This window comes from Chionomys nivalis, chromosome 5, assembly GCF_950005125.1.
Source record: "Chionomys nivalis chromosome 5, mChiNiv1.1, whole genome shotgun sequence".
NCBI classification, from domain to species: Eukaryota; Metazoa; Chordata; class Mammalia; order Rodentia; family Cricetidae; genus Chionomys; species Chionomys nivalis.
In genome coordinates this window covers 71,099,775-71,115,431 of record NC_080090.1, presented here as the reverse complement: position 1 = coordinate 71,115,431, position 15,657 = coordinate 71,099,775, and positions in this window count along the sequence as shown.

Sequence of the window (15,657 nt, the reverse complement as noted above, 5' to 3'; positions counted from 1 at the left end):
TGATAGGGAAAGAATTTATTTAAAATAAATGATAGGAAACCTTGCCTCCCCTTCTGTTCTTTCAGTTCCTCTGCCACTACTCCTACATTACATGGCCCCACATTCCTGGGAGGCTGGCATAGCCTGGCATCCCCCTCCTTCAGCTCTAGTACCATGTAGAGAAGGACTTGAAACTCTAGGAGATACAGAGAAGAATTCGCCCACTTGCATACTTCCAACTGGCACCTAGAATCAGACCAGCACAAAAAAGGAAGTGCCAGGATGGCTCCAGGATGGGGAAAGAAGAGAAATGTCTCCCAAGCTGTCAACTGAGGATTAATCCTGTCATGTATGTGCAGACACTGGCTTCTCATTTGTAAATTAAATCACATCAAGTTAGTAAAAGTGAACTTCAGAAGCAGTGTGACACACAGTGCAGGAACTTACTGCAACTGTCTGGTAACACTTGGGAACTTTGCATTAGAGCTGTGCATCTGGTTAATTCTGGCTATAATTTTCCAGCTGTAAGTGCAAAGGAATTACTATGGCACACAGAAGTCAAAAACGTATGCAATAATAATTAGCTTCTGTGAATGATAATCACTGTTCTAGGACTCAATAAAAATGCAAAGAATGCGATTGGTAATTGGTCCTCTAGAATATCAAATAATCACTCCTAACCACTAGAGCCTTCCTTAAATACACCAGTCCTTCCTTAAATACTTCTGTTACTATCTCACATAAAAAAAAATGATAGATTACTCAGTGGAAACTTGGGTCTCGTATTATGTTTTTATATGCTCTCACTTATTTTTCTGTCCATCAAGTTATTTCCATTATTCTTAAATACCTTTTAATAAGCCCTTCCTATTTCTGAATTAAGTTTTTAAATTTTAAAATCAGCCACATTAGACATAAAAATGGCTTTCAGACACAGATCTTACTTTCTCTTCTCTGTCACATTTGCTTTCTTATTTATAGGACTGTGTGGGTTTAGCAGCTCACATGAACTATTTTAAAAGGGGCAGGAGCAGGGTTGAAACTGGACTCTCTGAGCATGGCGGACAATGAAGGCTGATGAGAAGCCAAGGACAATGGCACTAGGTTTCGATCCTAATACATGAACTGGCTTTGTGGGAGCTTAGCCTGTTTGGACGCTCACCTTCCTGGACCTAGATAGAAGACCTTCGTCTTCCCGCAGGGCAGAGAATTTGGACTGCTCTCCAGTATTGAGAGGGAGGGGGAATGGTGTGGGGGGAGGAGAAGAGGAGGGGGGATAGGGGGAGGAGAGTGGGGGGAGGGGGCAATATTTGGGAGGAGGGGAGGGAAATGGGAAACGGGGAGCAGGTGGAAATTTTAATTAAAAAAGAATAAAAATAAAGAGAAAAAAAAGGGCAGGGGCAGCAAGATGGTTTAGCAGGTAAAGGCCCTTAATGCCAAGTCTCACTACCTGAGTTCAATCCACAGTTCACACAAAATCAGAGAGGACAAACTCTCACAACTTGTCCTCTAACCTCAGTACACGAGAAACATGATACACACACACACACACACACACACACACGAAAGAAATTTCCTGGTCAGTACCAACTTGATTTCCCCATGTCCTTTGTCTAATAGGTATTATCTTTCCCACAACAGGGTCTGACCAGCAAGTTCTAATGGGAAACCAAGAGCAACACTGAGAGGCTGTGTTGTCTGGTAGGTCTTTGATGTCTCTCCTAACCTACAACTCCAGGACAGGTAGTCTACACTTGGGTCTGGGCTTTTTATTTGGCCACCTATGGCATCTAGAGAGGACATTATCCCCTAAGAAAGGTAACTCCAATTAAACTTTTTTATAGGAAAATATATTTCTTTCTTTGTGTGTATGAAGCTTATAAAATGGTAAGAAAACTATACTATTAAAACATCCTGAGATTAAAAGCTCATTATAATTTTAACAACAAAGGAAATATGGTCTCTTCTTTACTCACGTGTAATGAACATAAGAAGTATATGGGTAGCACACATGGAACTTGGGAAGGGTCTAAAAGTGAGAAATTGATCTGAGAGATACTAAGAGGGGTAAATATAATCAGAATATATTGTATGCATGTATGAAATTCTCAAATAGTGAATAAAGGTAGTATATTAAAATTGTTATTCAAAATAAACTATGAAAAGATTTCTCGGGCTGTGTTTAAAAAACATAAAGAGTTTGCTTTTATTAAAAATAAGTAAGTGTTATATGTGTATATGTGTGAGTGAATGTGTGTGGATGTGTGTTGCTTAACCCACCCACACACTATGAATATGCAAACAAATGTGGCAGGGAAGAAAGTAAGAACTGTTTCTGCAGACCATTTTTCTTTCCCGTGTGGCTGCCTCTGACCCTGGTGGTTCTCTCATTTGCTATGGATGAGGAAGTCAGAGCGAATCTGAGGGAAATGAAGCAGGGCTACATGATCAGAAGCGCACCGCCTCAAATGAGATTAAGCCTATTTCCATGGCCATATGTGTATGCAGCCTCTGTTTCAACCAGGAACAACAGCAGTGGGCTCAGCTGAGAGACGTTGGTCCTGTGTGCATCCCTCTTCTCCCTCTCCACTGTGTGATTGTAGGCTGCAGATTTATTCAAAGTTTAGGCTTTGTCATGACGAGGGTTTTGTTTAACTTAGAAGGATAAATAATCAGATGCTGACAGAAATGAGCGATGCTCTTCTCAAAACCCTAATCTTTCTGGCCTTTGTTAAAGAAACATCAGAGAAAATTGATGACCATGAAGATTTATGTTTATTAATCTAAGGGGACTTTTTTCTCACCCTGGAATGATAATAGTTATTTGAGTTATGGCTGAATAATGGAGACTATTGAATCAGAGAATCCTCCAATGGTTCACACTCATTAATCATTTTTATAATTAAAAATGTGTTTCTAAATTCCACTTATTTTTCATATTTAAAGAATAACTATTAGAATAAAACTTCAGACATGCAAAAGAAGAAACTATTTTAAAGAATATTTGAGGAAATGGAACACCTAATCAGCTAAGCATCCTCATACGGGGATAGGATTCACACACGCATATGTCACGTATAAATAGGGATATATATCCTTTTCATGTATACAGAATTTTCATTTTGACATCAAGCATAATGACAACTGCAATTTGGATCTAAATACCCTCTGGAGTTGGAACTTTGTTCTGTTCTGTGAATTACCAACAGGTGGGGAAATTATTAGGTCATGGGGCCTAGGAGAAGGAAGTCAGGTTAATACTGAGAAAGTGTACCTCCAGGGCATGTGAGGGATCTGGTTCCTGCCTGTGACTCCCCTAATCTGCCCTCTACTGGGATGTACTCCTCGGCAGCCACAGGCCCAAAATGGTGGTGTAGCAGTGGACCGAAACCATTGAAACTTTGGACACAAACAAACTTTTTCTTGTGAGCTATCTCAGTGTTTTGTCCCAGTAGTGGAAAACTGCATAAACTGATAAACAGACCTGCAACTTGACGGGATTTAGTGTCTCTACACATAACTTTTATGTGTTCATTGTAAAGCAAAGCAAATATGAAATACTATTAAGGCAGAAGAGCTATGCTTGATATCAGGGACTAGAGCCCAGATGTTATTGATTTTCAAAGCATGTAAGAATAAACAGATCTTTCTCACGCAAATGCCCACAAAGGTTTATATGCTATATGATATAAATGACCAGAAACTATCTAAAAACAGGCTATTTGTTTAGAATTTGCTTTATGAAAGAACCCGGCCACCATCACTGCAATTGGCAGAGACTCAAAGGCAGGCAGAGTTGAAGTGCTTGTGATGGAAAAGATCAAGTATGCCCTCATTCCTATCCAAGGTTATTGTCATAAGAAGGAAGAGGATGACTGGAGAGGCTGGGCACATCCCATTGCTGAGCAGTATAGCATATCTGGCTCTGTTGGTGGATCAGAAATGGGAGCAAAGGCTATAAAGGACTAGGGGATCTAGGAGCCACTGGATGATTCATCATTGTTTCAAATATTTGCTGCAAGGTTGTAGTTTGTCCTCCCAGGTTTATTGCTTAGGATTGTGGGTCAGAAGTCTAATGATACATATGGTCCAATTATTGTCCCTTTGCATAGTTGCACACTCATCATCAGTCATTGGAATGTCTCTGGGTTTTTTTTTCCTTTAATAATAACTCCAATTAACATTCATTCAAATGGTATTAATAGTAACTGAAGATAAATAGACAGAGATAGATGGTAGATAGATAGATAGATAGATAGATAGATAGATAGATAGATAGATAGATAGGTAGATAGATAGATAGATGACAGATACATAGATCGAGAGATAAATAGACATAAAATAGTATAATATATAATATATATACACAGAAGTCCTATGCTCTCATGCAAGCTTAATATAGATATTACTATCCCTTTGCAATTCTGGTTTGAACAGTTCAAATTGTCTGAATTTTAGCAGGAATGTAATGAGCTTCATTGGAGAGTTATTTTTACGAGTATTTTTTTGTATGCTACCTTTTAAAAATGTTATTCCATTTTTGTCTCTGTCTTTATCGCCTTCTATTCTCTCTCTCTCTCTGTGTGTGTGTGTGTGTGTGTGTGTGTGCAAGTGCCCATGAGTCACTGCAGTGACCTCTACAGTCACTGAGAACATACAAGATACACATACATGCAATCAAAACACCCATACACATAAAATAAAATAATTTGAAGATGAATCCCTGGAATTGTACTTTAGGCTTGCATGAATTTTCTCATTATGAAATGGAATGCTGATTTTTAGATTGTTCTTTTTTTTGCATTAAAGCACTTCACTCTTCTGAAATGAATGGAAGAGACATGTTAATATATTCATTTTTAATTGTTAATTAAATAGTAAGTTATGTTTACTTATTGGGTTGAATCTCTCTTCTGTTTTTGTTTGTTTGTTTGTTTTGGGATATTTTGGGTTTTTTTTTATTTATTTTTGGTTTTATTGAGACAGGGTTTTCTCTGTAGCTTTCGAGTCTATCCTGGAACTAGCTCTTGTAGACCAGGCTTATAATGACTTTTGTGCGGTTTTTCCTTAGCTCACAAGTATTACATTCTGTCCATGAATTTATGACTATAAATAATTTTCTTTTTATATTTACTATCTTGTGGAAGATGTTTTTTCAAACTTATTTCAAATTGTAATATGCTTAATGTTTGCAATGCCAGGAGTTGCTTCTAATAAAGAGTATTTATTTGTAGAGTTACTATCATGGCTTCCTATCAAAAGTCAGGTCACGTGCCACTAAAACTTTGAGATTACATAAACTATCAGTTTGAAAATCTCACCTGAAACTTTTAACCTTCATCTTGGGACTAAATAGAAACTAGTCTATAGAAATTAGTGTAGAGGATTCTCAAGAAGCTAAAAGCATGTGCAGCATGGCCCAGTTCTACCTGTGCAGCCTGGACCAGTGTTTCTTCTTCCTCCAGCAGAGTTATGAGTGTCCTCACTTTCTATGTGGAATGGGCTCATTCCAAATGGCTTCCACGTGGTAACTATTGCCCAGGAGTGTCAGTAGTCCTCACCACTGCCCATAAATTGCAAAAGCATATAAAGTACAAAAAAAAAAAAAGAAGAAGAAAAGAAAAGAAAAACCTGTCCCTACTGTCCCTACTGTCCCTACCCTCTTGTTCTATTACCAGAAATTCTGATTTAGCTGGTATGAGGTGAAATACCAGGATTGGTATTTTTAAAACTCTCTCAGTGATTTAAATATGCCTCTAGAATAGAATAACACAGCAGCTCATCTTTCCCTTATTTCTAATCAATAGGCCATATATCAAGCAACTTATCTTCTATAATAGGAATGTCAATAATAAACTGAAGCCAGTATAATTTAGGTCACTAAATCTATTTTTAAATACTCTATTATCTTTTAAGTGATCCTAAATACAAAATAAGAACTTAGTAATATTAGTAAATACACAGATTTTTTTCCATATCAAAACAGAGCATTGTACCTGATTAAACCAATACTCATGCTATCACAATTTAGAAAAGATTCATATATTATTGTTTTTTAATTTCATTTTACATTCTGGTCACAATTATCCCTCCCACCCCTCCTCCTATGCCCCCTCAACTGCCCTCCAGCATAACCCCCAGCCACTCCTTGTAAAGGGTAAGAACTCCCATGGGGAGTCAACAAAGCCTGGTTTGTTAAGTCGAGGGATATATATGAGCCTCCCTTGTTCATATATTTCCTCCTCCCTCTCTTCAACTGATTTCCGGATTTCGCCATTTGCTTGGTTGTGGATCTCTGCATCTGGTTGCATCAATTACTGAATGAAGGCTATATGATGATAGTTGGGGTATTCACCAATCTGATTACAGGGGAAGACCAGTTAGGGCATGGTCTCCGCTCTTACTAGGAGTCTCAGCTGGAGTCATCCTTGTGGATACCTGGGAATTTCCCTAGCACCAGTCTCTCTCTCTATCATGATATCTCTTACATTGCTCTCCCACTCTATCCCTCCCCCAATTCAACCATCCCATTCCCTTATGTCCTCACCCCCCATCCCCTCCCCTTTACTGCCTCCCTCACCCACAGTTTACCCAGAAGATAGATGAGATTCCTGTATTATTATACCTAGAAAAGATCAAAATGATGACCTAAATATATTTTCTAATTACATAAATGTAAAAACAATGTAGTTGATCTTTTGATGACCAATTTCATGAGTTCTTTGCATATTTTGGAGATTAGGCCTTTATCCAATGTGGGGTTGGTAAAGATCTTTTCCCTTTCTGTAGGCTGCCATTTCATCTTGTTGACTGTGTCCTTTGCTTTACAGAAGTTTCTCAGTTTCAGGAGGCCCCATTTCTTAATTGTTGCCCTCAGTGTCTGTGATTCTGGGGTTATATTTAGTAAGTAGTCTTCTGTACCAACATATTCAAGTTTACTTCCCATTTCTCTTCTATGAGATTAAGTGTGGTTGGTTTTATGTTGAGGACTTTGATCCATGGATCTATTTTCATTCTTCTACATATTGATATTCAGTTATACCAGCACCATTTGTTAAATATGCTTTCTTTATTTATTTTATATTTTTTGCTCTTTGTCAAAAATCAGGTGTTCAGAGGTATGTAAATTAATATCTGAGTCTTTGATGCCAATTTTATTGTACAGAATTGTTTTGGTTATCCTGTGTTTTTGCTTTTCCATATGAAATTGAGTACTCTTCTTTTGAGGTCTATGAAGAATTTTCCTGGGATTTTGATGGACATGCCTTGAACTTGTAGATTGCTTTTGGTAAGATTGCCATTTTTACTATGTCAATTTTAGCTACCCAAAAGCATGGCAGATCTTTCCACTTTCTGGTGTCTTCTTCAATTTCTTTCTTCAAAGATTTAAATAGAATTACTCCAAGAAAATTCATGTTATTTGTAACTATTGTAAAGGGTGAACAAATAGTCCAATAGAAAATGGGGTACAGACCTAAACAGAAAACTCTGGATGAATCTAAAATGGCTGAAAGACACTTAAGAAAATGCTCATCATCCTTAGCCATCAGAGAAATTTAAATCAAAGCAACTCTGAGATCCTATCTTATAAGAATTATTAAGATCAAAAACACTGATGTCAACTTATGCTGAGAGGATGTGGGTGGAATAAAGGGAACACTCCTCCATTGCTGGTGGGAGTGCAAGCTGGTACAGTCACTTTGGAAATCATTACAGTGATTCTTCAAAAAATTAGGAAACAATCTACCTCAAGACCCAGCAATATCACTTTTGGGTATTTTCCCAAAGGATATTCAATCATACCACAAGGAAATGTGCTCAAACCTGGAAACAACCTAAATGTCCCTCAACCAAAGAATGAATAAAGAAAATGTGGTACATTTTCATGATGGAGTACTATACAGTGGAGAAAAATAATGCCATCATGAAATTTGCAGTCAAATGGATGGATCTATGAAACATCATATTGAGTGAGGTAATCCAGAAAGATAAACATAATATATACTCAATCATGGTGTGGGACAATGGTCTGTATTCTGTCAATTATATTTTAAATAAATGCTGATTGGGCAGTAGCCAGGCATGAAGTAGAGGCAAGGCGACAAGAACAGGAGAATTCTGGAAAGAGGAAAATTTTGTCTTCAGTCCTGTCCAAGCCACAAAAAAAAAAGCAAGATGTGATTGACTCACTGAATAAGATACTGAGCCATGTGGCTAACATAGGTAAGAATAACGGGCTAATGTAAGTTATAAGAGTTAATAAGAAGTCTGAGCTACTAGGCCAATTAGTTTATAACTAATGTAGACCTCTGTGTGATTTCTTTGGGACTTAACAACTGCGAGAACTGGGCAGGACAGAAAACCTCAGACAACACAATCATAAGTGGCTTTTAGACATAAAGCAAAGGAAAAAAAGAAAAAAGCCTATAATTCACAATCCCTGAGAACTTATACAACAAAAAGGACCCTAACAGAAATATACATGGATCTAATCTACATGGGAAATAGAAAAAGACAAGATCTCCTGAGTAAATTGGGAGTATGGAAACCATGGGAGAAGGTAGAATGGGAGGGGGAAGGAAGAGAGGGGAGCGGGAAAAAATATATAGCTCAATAAAAGCAATTTAAAAAATTTAGTTGAGACCCAGAATCATCCAGTACTAACCACAATGCCATTAAGACATGTAATATTAGTATTAGAACTATAAGATCAGTGTGTGTTTAAATTAGTTAGACAATCCAGAAATCTATGGAGAACTTGGCAGTGAAAGTTGAGTAGTTGGGTAATACATACATTTATAATCTGTTTCTTTGGATCATGAACTGAAGAGTGACATTAAAAAACCATTAGTTATTTAAGTTCAGTGTATTTTATGAAGCAAGCTTGTTTTTATGAGGGGAGCCATCAAGATTGTGAACCAGCATTGTAATTATCTCAAGGCTGGACTGGGACTCGTGGATCTGCATCCAAGACAGGTCACTTCCCTCTATGAAGCTATATGTCCTATGTCTTAACTAAGTCCCCAGAGCTCAGATAGCAAAGTGAGAAAGTCAATCTAGTTAATGAAATTTCTTTGGAAGCCTCAGTCTGTCTTATTTTGATATCTTATTAGTTAAACAAGAAATCTTCTTCCATCATCCAGAGGGTGAATGGGTATATCTATCAAAAAGTCAAAAATCTACTGTGGATATCTTGGAAACATCTTACCATGGGTGTCTTGATGTTTCGAATCTTAATTTTGGTTCACTGTGGTTCATAAAATTTGGGTCTTTGATAGTCCACAGTTCATCCCAGTTTTCTACCAATAATATGATGGTTTGTGTCTTTTGATTATCTAGAATTTCACATTATAGCTTGACAATGTATCATTTAGTAACAAGTTGAAAAAAACAGAACTTTAAAAAATATTTCAACAACATATAATGCCCTAAAATGTCTACATAAAACTATTTGACATTTTGACACTTTTCTTTAAAATGTATATTATTTAAACTATCTCACAGTATCAAGTAAAAAATTTTTACTTTTCTGTTCTGACAACATTAGAAAGGTTTGACTCTTCTAAAATAAAAGTAATCTTTTTCTATCCACAAGAAACATTTTTTCTAACAATCCATGACATGCTCTTTACTTCTATGTATTCATGGCATACATCTTAGAAAGCAGTTTTCATACACTGTGACCATGAAGTGAGCATGAAGTGAGTTAGCAGAAACCAGGAGTATGTTGTGAGACTGGCAATACTTTGTTTTACATTAAAGAAAATATAATAATTTCCATTTTTTTAGGAAATAAAATATTGAAGAGTTGAAAGGATTTACTTTTTACCTCTATATAAAAATACTATCTAAAATCTATCCTTAAATAATGTAAAGCTTCATGAAAGATTAAATGCATAATTATTGATGGAATGATTCATTTCTCATATTCTCTTCCACTAAAAATACTTGTCTTGCAGTACCTAAACAAATGTGAAGGAATTAGATTATGGCATGTGCAATCATTAATGTCCTACTGAAACAGGGCATTAACAACCATTCCTATAGTTTTAATGTGTACTAAACCATTCAAATAATTACAAGCTAATGGTGATATCCACTCATGCTATTATCAAAAGTGAAAAGTGGCCGGGCGATGGTGGCGCACGCCTTAATCCCAGCACTCGGGAGGCAGAGGTAGGTGGATCTCTGTGAGTTCGAGACCAGCCTGGTCTACAGAGCTAGTTCCAGGATAGGCTCCAAAGCCACAGAGAAACCCTGTCTCGAAAAACCAAAAAAAAAAAAAAAAAAAGTGAAAAGTGGGGAATCTCCTGGTCCATGAGTTAAAGCTTACATTCTGATAACTTTAATATAGCTTGTGAATCAAATGCCTAGAGGCAATATTTTCAGAAGTTTCTAAAATGATATACAGTTGTAAATGGCTTTAATACAAAATCCCTAAAAAAAAGAAAAAAGAAAAGAAAGAAAACTCCAGGGCAGGTATATCATTATAAGAAAGAGAAATTCAGAAATGTCTGTCTGTGGGCTGTCTCAATATATTTTTATCTAGGTTGGTTCATCTCTCTTCCTGGAATACCTTTCAATATTAGCTCATTACAGAAAGTGCCTAAAGTAGATAGATAAGGCTTCCATTCCTCTATGCCCGTATGCGTGTCTTAAATGAATAAGAAAAAGACATCTGATCATTTGCACGTCTGATAGCTATGTCTCTATTCCTTTGTCTACATTTCTCTATTTCTGGAATTTTTTAAGTTAAACTCTTTTTATTTATTAGTAAAGTTAGACCTTACCTCAAATGATTAGAGGCAGTTACACTTCTCTAATGCTTTCCCTTTAGCCTCTACCTATACATCTCTGTCTCATTTTTTCTCTCTTTTCCTGCATTTCAAGATACCAGTAACCCCATACATAGTCACCAGTTCTTCTTTGTATTCTTTTCATTATAAAACATTGCTTCATTATTCATCACAGATGAGTTTCCACATAAACTTTGCATCAATTCTGCCATCTGTTTCCAAAAATGTGACCCTCCTTTCAATGACTGCAGGCTAACTTCTAGTGAGTCTCAGATACAGCACAGCTGAGTTGTACAGAGGTATACTTCTTAAACATCTGATGACAGATTCTTGTCCCCAAGCTACCTAAAGACCTATTGTTAAAATCATAAAATAGGTCTGTTCCTAAATCAAAGCTGTCAGATGTGGTGAAACCTTATGAATCATGGCAATATATATGGCTTTTTAATGAGTACAGAAAAAAAAAAAAAAACTGGCCGTCATCACAAATGCTGGTGATCCCTGGTTGGTTTGCTTCCATTTTGCTTAAACCTGACAACTTCAGCTACTTCTAATCAAGGAGGCAAGTGAATTCAGGAGCCTCAGAATGGCTGGGAAGGTTAAATCCAACCAAGAAATCCAAGTATTCTGTAAATATTGAAGGATAAACTAAATTAATATTCTATTAATATAGTATTTTTAAAATGTGGGCTCGTGATCAACAGATAAAGGCATTTGCCATACAAGCCTGAATTTGATCCTCAGAACCTGTGTAAAGGTAGATTTAGAGAATTCACTCCACTAAGTTGTGCTCTGATCTACACACACACACACACACACAGACACACACACATATGCATGCACACAGTAATAATATACATTCATTTATAAAAAGAAAATAAGAATGGTCAGATTTCTCAAAACTCCTTGCTATGTGCTAAAGAAATAAAATTTCTGCCAAGAAAAAAAATAGAGAAAGAATAGATCAGCAGTGCTTAACATTTTTTAAATTCTGCAACAGTTTCACACATGCATGTCATGAATTTTGGTCATTTTCAGTGACCTGCTATTGTTTTCTCTTTTTCTCCTCCTGCTCCTCCTGCCAAGACCCTTCTTTTCAGTCACCCACCATCACCGTGTATGTGTATGTGTGTGTCTGTGTGTGTCTGTGTCTGTGTGTGTCTGTGTGTGTGTGTGCATCCCACTGACTTAATTAGAGTTGCTTGCACAAGCATGGGTATGACAAGCATAGAGCATGTACAACTTACCAGTGGCTACACCACTGAAGAAAATGGCACCTCCACCCCCAGCAACCACTAACAAACCTAAGAAACCCTTATGAAGAACACAGTACGCTTATAGATATCATAGGCTCAATCTCCTACTCCATTGAGCTATTCTCCTTGGCTTAAGACATGTCTTTCATAGAGAAGTGGATTCTGAATCTCCTTAATTTGTGCTGACCTCACTGGGACAAGCTCAAACAATAAAATATAGTAGCAATAAAGAAATGAGATTTCTAAAGCTAATATATTTGTTCACTTCTCTGTTGGGTTTTTAGGAATATTGTTCTTGGAAACCTTGAGATAGCACAGAATTCTGGTTACCCTGTGACTGCAGTGCTAAATATTCCACATGCAGGCAGGTAAACTGAAAAACCACCCTGGGAACCCTGCTTTCCAGCCTAATATCTAAGTACAAGAGGCCGAAAGGGAGCAAGACCACTCCCTACAGTCCTCTAACTGCTCTGTGGTGTGGAACACTAGTGAGTGAGTGATCCCTCTGAATGGATTCCCAAGGTGCAGAGGCTAGCAACACACGGACTCCACTATATACGCTGAACATATTTTAGTATTATAACATATTTAGAAAGAAATATGGCTATATTTTAAACATTTAGAAATAGTAATTCAGTTACATGTATGTTTTTCTAAACTGTTTTTAGCTAATGGATAAAGTAATAAGTTCTGTGTTGGTACTTTTATTCAGATACATCATTATTGTTTGCCATTACTCATCTTCCCTCATGTCTACTCCTATCCCCTGCTCCCAATGTTCCCCTTCCTCTATCCAAGGGCTCCCCCTGTCTGATCTCCTGTCTCAGATATTCCATTGTCCCTCTTGCTTACCAGAACACATCATTCCTTTAGACCTCTTCTTCCTCTCCTGTAACCCCCTTCTATTTTGAAATCATGGACTTTGCAAAATAATGGGTGAAACTGGAGTTCATGTGTAACAATAAAAGGCAGATTTTGGAATCTGAAATAACATGTGTGTGAACATATGACTTTTATGCACTCTGTGTGTGTGTGTCTGTGTGTGTGTTTGTCTTGTGACAGACAAAGAGAGAATACTTGAAGGAAGGGAAAAACCCATAACAATGTGCAATAAATATAAACCAATTTTTTAAAAAAAGAGAAAAGAATCTCATTTTCTAATGTGATTAACAGACATTGGCTTTACAAAGAAAAATAAAACAACTAAGAGATTTTTTTCTTAAAAAAAAAAACTCAATGATAAAGAATGAAAAGGACTTTACCAAGCTTTCAGTACCTAGTTGTCAAAGCATTCGCTTCTGTTGGAATATTCAGGAGCTATATTTAGCCTGCCTCTGTAATGCTGTACCCTTTAGGATGAATTATTGTTTCTTGGACACTATTTATTCACTAGATTCCTTCTATTTGTCAAATTTAAATTCTATATTTCAAACATAATTAGAGGAAGCAAATTACTACACACTTTCATAGACAACAGATGACACATATTTGCTAATTGATTGAAATTTCAACACAAAGATTTCTTTCAGTAAATCTTTTTTCCCCTTTCTGTGGCCCAGAAGCTGAACCCAGAACTGACATAGTTGAGAACAGGAGTTTTCTGCCGTGTTCCAACACAGGAGTGCATGCCCTTGTTACTGAAATGATAGGTAATCAAGAAAGAATCTCCTATAAATAACTTTTCAATTCAACATGAGTTTTTTAAAAATAGAAAGAGGCAACTAACTGGGGCTGACCTCCATGGCAAAATACACACCACTGCCTGGGGTCTCTTGACAACTAATAAACACCAATGGAAAGTGAGTGCCTGTCTCTAGGAATACAGATACTTTACAGTACTAAGAAACATCCTTTCCCTGGCAGGAACTCAGATGCCCAGCACACACTCATGAGCACTTCAGAAAGGCTGTTCATAGTTACTCTACATGGTTGCACTGCAGGATGTACAATGACATCTTAAATTCAGTAAATAAGAGCTTCTTCCAGATTCCCCAACCAATTTTACATTCTTCTACCTACCTTTTCACAAAACCTCTAGACACAGTTAATAGTTCTAAACTTAGAAAAATAGTTCTGTGCTTTAGCAGATCCTGGTTGTTTGGAAGTAGATTAAGATGACTTTTTTCTTACATGGATCACTGCTGGGAAATGCTATGCAAATGCTGTGGTTTGAATAAGAATGGCCCATGGGATCATGTAGCTGAAAGAGTAATCATCACCAGGAAATGGAAGTCTTTGGAAGGATTAGAAGGATTAGGAGGTGTGGTCCTGTTTGGGGAAGTATGTAACTGGAAGATAGTTTGTAGTTTGGGGGTTTGAAAAGCCCATTCTAGGCTCAATCTCTCTCTCTCTCTCTCTCTCTCTCTCTCTCTCTCTCTCTCTCAATATCTCTCTCAATATCTCTCTGTGTCTTTTTCTATCTCTGTCTCACTGTCTCTGTCTCTGCCTCTTTCTGTTCATAGATCAGGATGTAACTAATGTTCCAGTATCATGTATGCAACCATGCTCCCTGCCATGATAATGAACTAAACCTCTGAGGTTGTAAGTAAAACCTCAATTAAATGCCTTCTTTTATTAGGCTTGTCATGGTCATGGTGTCTCTTTACAGCAATAGAAGAGTGGCTAATACTGTAAATATTCTAGAACATGTACTTCTCAGCAAAAGGTCCAATTAGCATTTACCTAGTATCCAGCAGACATGGGGGAGTTCTAGATCAACTTTAGCTGACTGGTGCTTGGGAAATCCATGATTTTCTTCCACACTGTCTGTGGTTTGTTCTCAGGAATATTTATGTGAAAGGTCAAATGTGTGGATAATTTTACCCTCAGAACAACAACAACAACAAAAAATGGTAATGCTGCTAATTTGATAGTATTATCAAAATTCTGTTCAAACTAACGTCACTAAAAATATCTTCCATTTTTGGGTTATTTTTCCATCAATGATTACAGATGTGCAAGAAATACGAGTCACCAAGTACTGTCATTATTCAGGGCATAGATTACACACACATATATACCAGAAACTACTGAAGTTTGTCTCTATTTAATGAACCTTAATCTTGGTTATGTGATACCAAGATGGTGGCAGAAACAGCTAGATCAGTTTCAGATTAGGAAACTTCCACTGCCATGAAATCCTTGACCATTGGAGAATATGAAAGTCCTGGCCTGCTGAATTCTACTTGCAAAGGTATATGAAAATTACTAGCTAACTGCAATGATGATCACTTACAATCTCAGCACTTGGTAGGAACAAGAGGAGTTCAAAGCCTCAACAAGTCCGAGGCAAATCTGGGTTATAGGAGAATCTATCTCTAAAAATAAAATACTAAACATTTGTTAAGTGAAAGATTAGAACAGAGAGAGAGAAATAGAGAGAGAGAGATGGAGGAAAGGAGGGAGAGAGGGAGGGAGGAAAGAGACTGAATTAACACTAAGGCCCTCTTCCTCCTCACATAAATAAGGTCAGCATAAGACCTTCAATCATTGTGCTTCATTCCCGCCTTTCAACATCCATCTTCTAATTCATTAAGCCAGTATGAGAACCATAATTTCTAGGTTTTTCTAGGTCTAGATGTGTTTGTTTTTCAGCCTTCCCCAAAGGGATGTATTCAAGTCTGACA